This window comes from Piliocolobus tephrosceles, chromosome 10 (genome assembly GCF_002776525.5).
Source record: "Piliocolobus tephrosceles isolate RC106 chromosome 10, ASM277652v3, whole genome shotgun sequence".
NCBI lineage: Eukaryota > Metazoa > Chordata > Mammalia > Primates > Cercopithecidae > Piliocolobus > Piliocolobus tephrosceles.
The window spans coordinates 46,338,618-46,346,985 of NC_045443.1; the positions used below are offsets into that span (position 1 = coordinate 46,338,618).

The 8,368-nt window shown below is 45.0% G+C and overlaps 1 long non-coding RNA gene across 1 annotated transcript in view; it reads left to right on the forward strand.

Moving 5' to 3' along the window:
- Positions 1 to 8,368, forward strand: part of LOC116418950 — a 24,366-nt gene that overhangs the window by 2,658 nt on the left and 13,340 nt on the right. Inside the window, exon 2 of the long non-coding RNA XR_004229162.1 lies at positions 6,030 to 6,137. This is a non-coding gene — a long non-coding RNA (uncharacterized LOC116418950). The remainder of the gene's footprint in view (positions 1 to 6,029; positions 6,138 to 8,368) is intronic.

The window sequence follows — 8,368 nt, forward strand, 5'->3', positions numbered from 1 at the left end:
TTCCTTCCTTCCTTCCTTCCTTCCTTCCTTCCTTCCTTCCTTCCTTCCTTCCTCCTTCCTTCCTTCCTTCCTCCTTTCTTCCTTCCTTCCTCCTTCCTTCCTCCTTCCTTCCTTTTTTCTTTCTTTCTTTCTCTCCCTCTCTCTCTCTCTCTTTCTTTCTTTCTTTCTTTTGAGATGGAGTCTTGTTCTATCGCCTAGGCTGGAGTGCAGTGGCACGATGTTGGCTCACTGCAACCTCCGCTTCCCAAGTTCAAGTGATTCTCCTGCCTCAACCTCCTGAGTAGCTGGGATTACAGGTGCTGGCCACCACACCTGGCTAATTTTTGTGTTTTTAGTAGAGATGGGGTTTCGCCATGTTGGCCAGTCTGGTCTTGAACTCCTGACTTCAGGTTATCCACCTGCCTCAGCCTCCTAAAGTGCTGGGATTATAGGTGTGAGCCATGGTGCCCAGCCTTTGCAGATTTTCATTACCTATTATGATGCTTAGTAATGTAAAGATATTGGCCAGGGCGGTGGTTTACTCCTGTAATCCCAGCACTTTGGGAGACCAAGGTGGGTGGACCACCTGAGGTTTAGGAGTTTGAGACCAGTCTGGAAAACATAAAAAATATAAAAATATTTTTATAAAAAATATAAAAATTAGCCCGGGTGCGGTGGCTCATGCCTGTAATCCCAGCACTTTGGGAGGCTGAGACAGGGGATTATTTGAGGTCAGGAGTTCAAGACCAGCCTGGCCAACATAGTGAAACCCCACCTCTACTAAAACCAAACCAAACCAAACCAAACAAAACAAAACACCAGCCAGGTGTGGTGGCTCGTGCCTGTAATCCCAGCTATTGTGGAGGCTGAGGCATAAGAATCACTTGAACTTGGGAGGCGGAGGTTGCAGTGAACTGAGATCATACCACTGCACTCCAGCCTGAGTGACAGAATGAGACTCTGTCTTAAAAAAGAAGATATTTAATTAAGTATTTTACCATTTATAATCAGCAAGCATTTACTGAGTAAACCCAAGACCATACTAGGTGGTGAAGAGTTGAGAGGTAATAGCATGGTCTCTTTTCTCTAGAATCTTCCAATTTATTGGAATAATTGAGACATGTACATTCCTATAGGTTTGAGAATGACATGTATGTGTGTGTGTTTGGAGAGGGACCATGCAATAGACCCCAATAGAGAGGATCTATTTCATGACTCCATGTATCATAACTTATGAGGGAAACAAGAATTATTGAACACTTTTTTTTTTTTACATCTTCACCTCCTATTCATCCCTAAATCCATTTCAAACTGGATTCTGCTCCTATCACTCCTTTAAACTAAGTTACCTCCATGTTTGTTTTTTGTTTGTTTTTGAGATGGAGTCTCGCTCAAGTGCAGTGTCGTGATATGGGCTCACTGCAGCCTCTGCCTCCTGGGTTCAAATGATTCTCCTGCCTCAGCCTCTCAAGTAGTGGGGATTACAGGTGCCCACCACGCCCAGCTAATTTTTGCATTTTTAGTAGAGACAGGATTACCCCATGTTGACCAGGCTGGTCTCGAACTCCTGGCCTCAAGTGACCAATTTGCCTCAGCCTCCCAAAGTGCTGCGATTACAGGCGTGAGCCACCATGCCTGGTCTATCTTAGTTGTTAAATCCACTGGACACATTGTAGTTCTTGTTGACCTGTGACAGGCTTTGTCACAGTTGACTATTATCTCCTTCAAGACACTTTCTTCCCTTAGCCTCAAAAACTCTACATTTTCTGGGTTTCTCTCCTACATTTTTGTTTCCAGTCAGTCTCTGCTGGATCGTCCTCCTTTCCCTAATCTTCAAATGTTGGAATTCCTCAAGCTTCAGTTCTAGACCTTTTCCTCATTTTATTCTATGTGGTCTCATACATTTTTAGTGGATGGCAAGTGCATTCATTCCCAAGGCTTCAAATCCTTCCTATATGCCGATGACTTCTTTTATTTATTTACTTTTAATTTTTTTTAGAGACAGGGTCTTGCTATATTGCCTAGGCTGGTCTCAAAATCCTGGCCTCACGTGATCCTCCTACCTCAGCCTCCCCAGTAGCTGGGATTACAGGTAGGAGCCACTGTGCCTGGTGCTGATGACTTCCTTTTTTTTTTTTTTTTTTTTTTTGAGATGGAGTTTCACTCTTGTCACCCAGGCTGGAGTGCAATAGCATGATCTCGGCTCACTGCAAGTCTGCCTCCCAGGTTCAAGCAATTCTTCTGCCTCAGCCTCCGGAGTAGCTGGGATTACAGGCGCCACCACCACGCCCAGTTAATTTTTGTATTTTTAATAGAGACTGGGTTTCACCATGCTGGCCAGACTGGTCTTGAATTCCTGACCTCAGGTGATCCACCTGCTTTTGCCTCCCAAGGTACTGGGATTACAGGTGTGAGCCACCTTGCCCGGCCTGATGACTTCCTGATATCTCTTCCTAGCCTCAGATCATATAGTCAATTTCCAGTCTCTGTCTTGTTTCCTCAATATCTCAAATTGAACTAATGTTTATTTATTTATTTATTTATTTATTTATTTATTTATTTAGAGACAGAGTCTTGCTGTTGCCCAGGCTGGAGTGCAATGGTGCTATCTTGGCTCACTGCAACCTCTGACTCCTGGATTCAAGTGATTCTCCTGCCTCAGCCTCCCAAGTAGCTGGGATTACAGGCACATACTGACATGCCTGGCTAATTTTTTGTATTTTAGTAGAGATGGGGTTTCACCGTGTTGTCCAGGCTGGTCTCGAGCTGCTGAACTCAGGCAATCCACCCACCTTGGCCTCCCAAAGTGTTAGGATTACAGGCATGAGCCTGTATAATGTTTATAATGGAAGATTTTATTAGAAATGGTGGCTCTTGAATAGAATGGGAGTGGAATAAGTACTCTAAATAGGAAAAATAACATTAGGAAAGATACAGTATAATAATGAACTGTTGCCTGGATAAGGGAGGACAAAGAAATTGGCTTGATTAGGGCGTTCGAGGGTGGGTAAGTGATGTGTTATATGGGGAGGGTGGAACTAGTTAATAAAATGTTTTGAACTTCAGTCTGAAGGAGTTTGGGATTAAGTCCATACACAGTGTGAAGCCTTTATAGATACACATATACATATATATGTGTATATATATGTATGTATATATGTATATATATATGCCTCCCAGCACTTTGGGAGGCCAAGGCATGAGGCTTGCTTGAGCCCAGGAGTTCGAGACCAGTCTGGGCGACATAGAGAGAGCCCATTTCTACAAAAAATTTTAAAAATTAGCTGGGTAAGGTGGCATGCACCTGTGGTTCTAGCTACTTGAGAGGCTGAGGCAGGAAGATTGCTTGACCCTGGGAGGTCAAGGCTGCAATGAGCTGTGATGATTGTGCCACTACATTCCAGCTTGGGCAACAGAGTGAGAGAGACCCTGTCACCAAGTAAAAAAAAAAAAAAGTGAAAAATTTATGAAGCGAACAGCATTTTCATAAAATTAATGTGACTGGTTTTTGAAGCAGGAAAAGAGACTGGAGAAGGAGACCAATACTGTTATTGCAATGATCTAAGCAGAAAGTCTCAGGCCATCATAAGGGATAGAAAAGGGTAAGAGAAGACATCATTCGAAGGAAGAATCCTTGTGGTGATTGGTTGGACATGTGGTAAAAAGGAAGGAGTCAAAATCAACCCTTAAAGTGTTTTTGTTCTTTTTTCTTTTTTTAGAGGCGGGGCCCAGGCTGGAGAGCAGTGGCATAATCATAGTTCACAGCAGTCTCAAACTTCTGGGTTCAAGTGATCCTCCCACCTCAGCCTCCTGTGTAGCTGAGACTACAGGCCCACACCACTACACTTGGTTTTTTTTGTAGAGACGGGATCTCACTTTTCTTGCTCAGGCTAGTCTCAAACTCTTGGCCTCAAGCAGTCCTCCTACCCCAGTCTCTGAAAGTGCTGGGATCACAGGCGTGAGCCACTGTGCCCTGCCTAACCCTTAAAGTTTTTAGCCTGGAAGACTCAGAGAATGAAATGGTAGTGGTGCTGTTAACAGAATAGGAAAGTTGAGAAGGGATGCAAGTCTAAGCAGAAAATGCATTTGTGTGTGTGCTAGGCAGAGGGTGTTGAAGACAGGAAACTTCAGTTGATGTGATCTAACAAGCTGAATGTTACACCATTTAGGTGATAGAGGAATTGAGGGCAGAAGTCTTAGAGGCTGCTGGGAATCTGAGATTGGGATTGCTTAGGGAAAGGTCAGGACTGAAGGGGATGGAGATGTGTATTTGGCGTCTAATGACAACAGCATGGTTATAAAGCTGGTGGTATAGTATGAGAACAGAATTCTCCAACTGTAACCCATAATTTCAAGTTATGTCACTGAATGGGAATGAGATAGATTTGGGGACTTTTAGGGATATTTAGCAGGCTGACTTACCAGGTTTGGGAACAGATTTAATAAATTAAAAACGGGGTCGTGCATGGTGGCTCACGCCTGTAATCCCAGCACTTTGGAGGTCAGGGTGAGTAGATCATCTGAGATCAGGAGTTTGAGACCAGCCTGGTCAACATGGTGAAACCCCGTCTCTACTAAAAATACAAACATTAGCCGGGCATGGTGGCAAGTGCCTGTAATCCCAGCTACTCGAGAGGCTGAGGAAGGAGGATTGCTTGAACACGAGAGGCGGAGCTTGCAGTGAGCCAAGATCATGCTACTGCACTCCAGCATGGGTGACAGAGCAAGACTCTGTCACAAAAATAAAAAAATTAATTAAAAACAATAGGCTGGGTGAAGTGGCTCATGCCTGTAATCTCAGCACTTTGGGAGGCTGAGTCAAAAGGATCGCTTGGGCCCAGGAGTTCAAGAACAACCTGGGCAACATATCAAGACCCCCATCTCTACCAAAAAGAAAAAAATTAACTGGGGGTGGTGGTGCACGCCTATTGTCCCAGCTACTTAGGAGGCTGAGGTGGGAGGATTGCTTGAGCCCAGGAGGTCTAGGTTGCCGTGAGCTGTGATGGTGCCACTGCACTCCAACCTGGGTGACAGAGTGAGATCTTGTCTCAAAAAAAAAAAAGAATAATAATAGTAATAATAATAGGCCAGGCGCCATGGCTCACGCCTGTAATCCCAGCACTTTGGGAGGCCGAGACAGGTGGATTGCCTGAGCTCAGGGGTTTGAGACCAACCTGGGCAACAAGGTGAAATCCCATCTCTACTAAAATATAAAAAACTAGCCGGGCATGGCTGCATGCACCTGTAGTCCCAGCTACTCAGGAGGCTGAGGCAGGAGAATCACTTGAACCCAGGAGGTAGAGGTTGTAGTAAGCCAAAATCGCACCACTGCACTCCAGCATGGGTAACAGAGCGAGACTCCATCTCCAAGAAAATATAATAATAATAATAAACGGTAATAAAGATAAAAACAGTAAAGAACTGCCAGAGAAAGAAGTGTCAGAAGAGGAAACAAAGAAGGAGGCTGTAAAGCAGAACACATTGATGTCACAGAAACAAAGGAAGGAGCGAGTGTCAAGAGAGTGCTGAGTAATACCAAATACTGCAGAGGAGTCGTTAAATAAGGACAGAAGAGTGCTCATTGGATTTAGTGACAAGGAAATCAGTATAAAGCAAGGGCTTGGGATGAAAGACAAAAAAAAAAAAAATGTTTCCTGCCCCAGAGGAGCTCAAAGTGCAAGGAAAGAAGCTGCTATTACAGTGTGACGAGTGCTATGAGATAGAGTTCAGCCCAGGAGCTGCCACATGGACACAGGGATGAAGCTGGTGGTCCAGTTTTCCATGTGCTGTTGGTTCACATTTCCTAACCTCACTTCCCTGTAGTATCACTTGTCTCACGCCACATCACTGCCTCTGCATCTTTTGTGAAATGAGCATACCTGTCCATGGCACACTGCCTTCTTGGTGCGTGTTGGAGTGTAAATGGTTATACTTAAGCAACCAAGTTTCCCTTAAATTCTGTCGCGAAACACACTTCGAACTCTAAATGTAAACAAGAGAATAGACATGATTATAATGATACACGGAATTTAAGTTTATCTTCATTTTAGGGTTTAGTATGGATCAATATACTGAATGAATTGGCTGTTACTACGTGTGGCTATCCAGACAAAGATTATCCACTGAATTTACCTTGGCCAAATTCCAACGCTAACAAGGTAAGAATATGGTTCCACATCTAGAATTCAGAATTTTATTTAACGCTTAACATTCTTTTTCTCAGGATCTGGTCAACAATGCAGTATTACTAAATAATAGTTTTTTTCTGGATAACTATGGTAAGAATTATCTGGCTGGGCGCGGTGGCTCAAGCCTGTAATCCCAGCACTTTGGGAGGCCGAGACGGGCGGATCACAAGGTCAGGAGATCGAGACCATCCTGGCTAACACGGTGAAACCCCGTCTCTACTAAAAATGCAAAAAAATTAGCCGGGCGTGGCGGCGAGCGCTTGTAGTCCCAGCTACTCAGGAGGCTGAGGCAGGAGAATGGCGTGAACCCGGGAGGCGGAGCTCGCAGTGAGCCGGGATCTCGCCACTGCACTCCAGCCTGGGCGACTGAGCGAGACTCCGTCTCAAAAAAAAAGAATTATCTGTGGTCATTCTGGTAACTGAGTTTCATCTATTGGGGGAAAGATTTTTGTGTATATAGCAGAGACAAATATTAATGAATTTCTATTCCAGAAGTAAGACTTACAAAATAACACAATAAGTACCTGAACCCTGTAATATTAAAAAAAAAAAAAAAAAAAAAAAATCTCTGGCATTGGAATACAATGCTTTGAAGTAACTCATTAATGTTCATTTATTTACTGGAGCAGTCTTTTTTTTATGTGTCAGAGTCTCACTCTGTTGCCCAGGCTGGAGTGCAGTGGTAAGATCACGGCTCACTGCAGCCTTGACCTCCTGGGCTCAAGCCACCCTCACACCTCAGCTCCGAGTGGGTGGGACTACAGGCGCGCACCACCATTCCTAGCTAATTTTTGTATTTTTTGTAGAGACAGGGTTTCTCCATGTTGCCCAGGCTGGCCTCGAACACCTGGGCTCAAGCAATTAGCCAGCCTCACCCTCCCAAAGTGCTGGGATTTCAGGCATGAGCCACCACGCCCGGCTTCTGGACCACTCTTTTAAACAAAATATTTATGTCCTGAGATACACATTTTAATTTGTAATTTTGCTCTGGTACATTGGAGTGGTAATTTAGCCAAGCCTACTGATGAAATCTGACATTTGAGGAAAGGGGACAAAATTTGAAGAGGCTAAAAGGCATCTGGAGAAGACAAGAAAGAGAAGGAAACAGAGAAGACAATAGAGTATGTCAGTTTTCTTTTTTCTTTTCTTTTTTTTTTTTTGAGACGGAGTCTCGCTCTGTCGCCCAGGCTGGAGTGCAGTGGCCGGATCTCAGCTCACTGCAAGCTCTGCCTCCCAGGTTCACGCCATTCTCCTGCCTCAGCCTCCCGAGTAGCTGGGACTACATTGCCCACCACCTCGCTCGGCTAGTTTTTTGTATTTTTTAGTAGAGACGGGGTTTCACCGTGTTAGCCAGGATGGTCTCGATCTCCTGACCTCGTGATCCGCCCTTCTCGGCCTCCCAAAGTGCTGGGATTACAGGCTTGAGCCACCGCGCCCGGCCAAGTATGTCAGTTCTCACGAAGCACAATTTATAATTCGGTTGCATTTTACACCTACTCACAAGAATGCACATCGAACCACCTCTGTCCCGCCCCCTTCCTTCTCCAAAGCAAATGGAAATGAGGTGGCCGACTGGGAAGGTTGCCATGGTGCACTGGCTACAGGGATTCAATTGTAATCAAAAGAGGCTCCAGAGTCCCTTCCCCCAACCTTCCAAATGTGGGTTTCTCTCTTTTCTCTCAAATCCCTGTCTCAATTCCATGCTGTAGATAAACCAAAATGAGAGTGATTTACTAGTGAACAAAAAACCATTTAGTGCTCGAAAAGTTTACAGATGCATTGATCTTGTCAGAATCAAAACATTGAGGAATTAGAACTGATCCATTTTAGATACAGCTTGTGACACACAAGTCAGAATTCACTTTTTTTTTTTGGAGACGGAGTCTCGCTCTGTCACCCAGGCTGGAGTGCTGTAGCCGGATCTCAGCTCACTGCAAGCTCCGCCTCCCGAGTTCACTCCATTCTCCTGCCTCAGCCTCCCGGGTAGCTGGGACTACAGGCGCCGCCACCTCGCCCGGCTAGTTTTTTGTAGTTTTTAGTAGAGACGGGGTTTCACCGTGTTAGCCAGGATGGTCTTGATCTCCTGACCTCGTGATCCGCCCGTCTCGGTCTCCCAAAGTGCTGGGATTACAGGCTTGAGCCACGGCGCCCGGCTTTTTTTTTTTTTACGGAGTCTCGCTCTGTCGCCCAGGCTGGAGTGC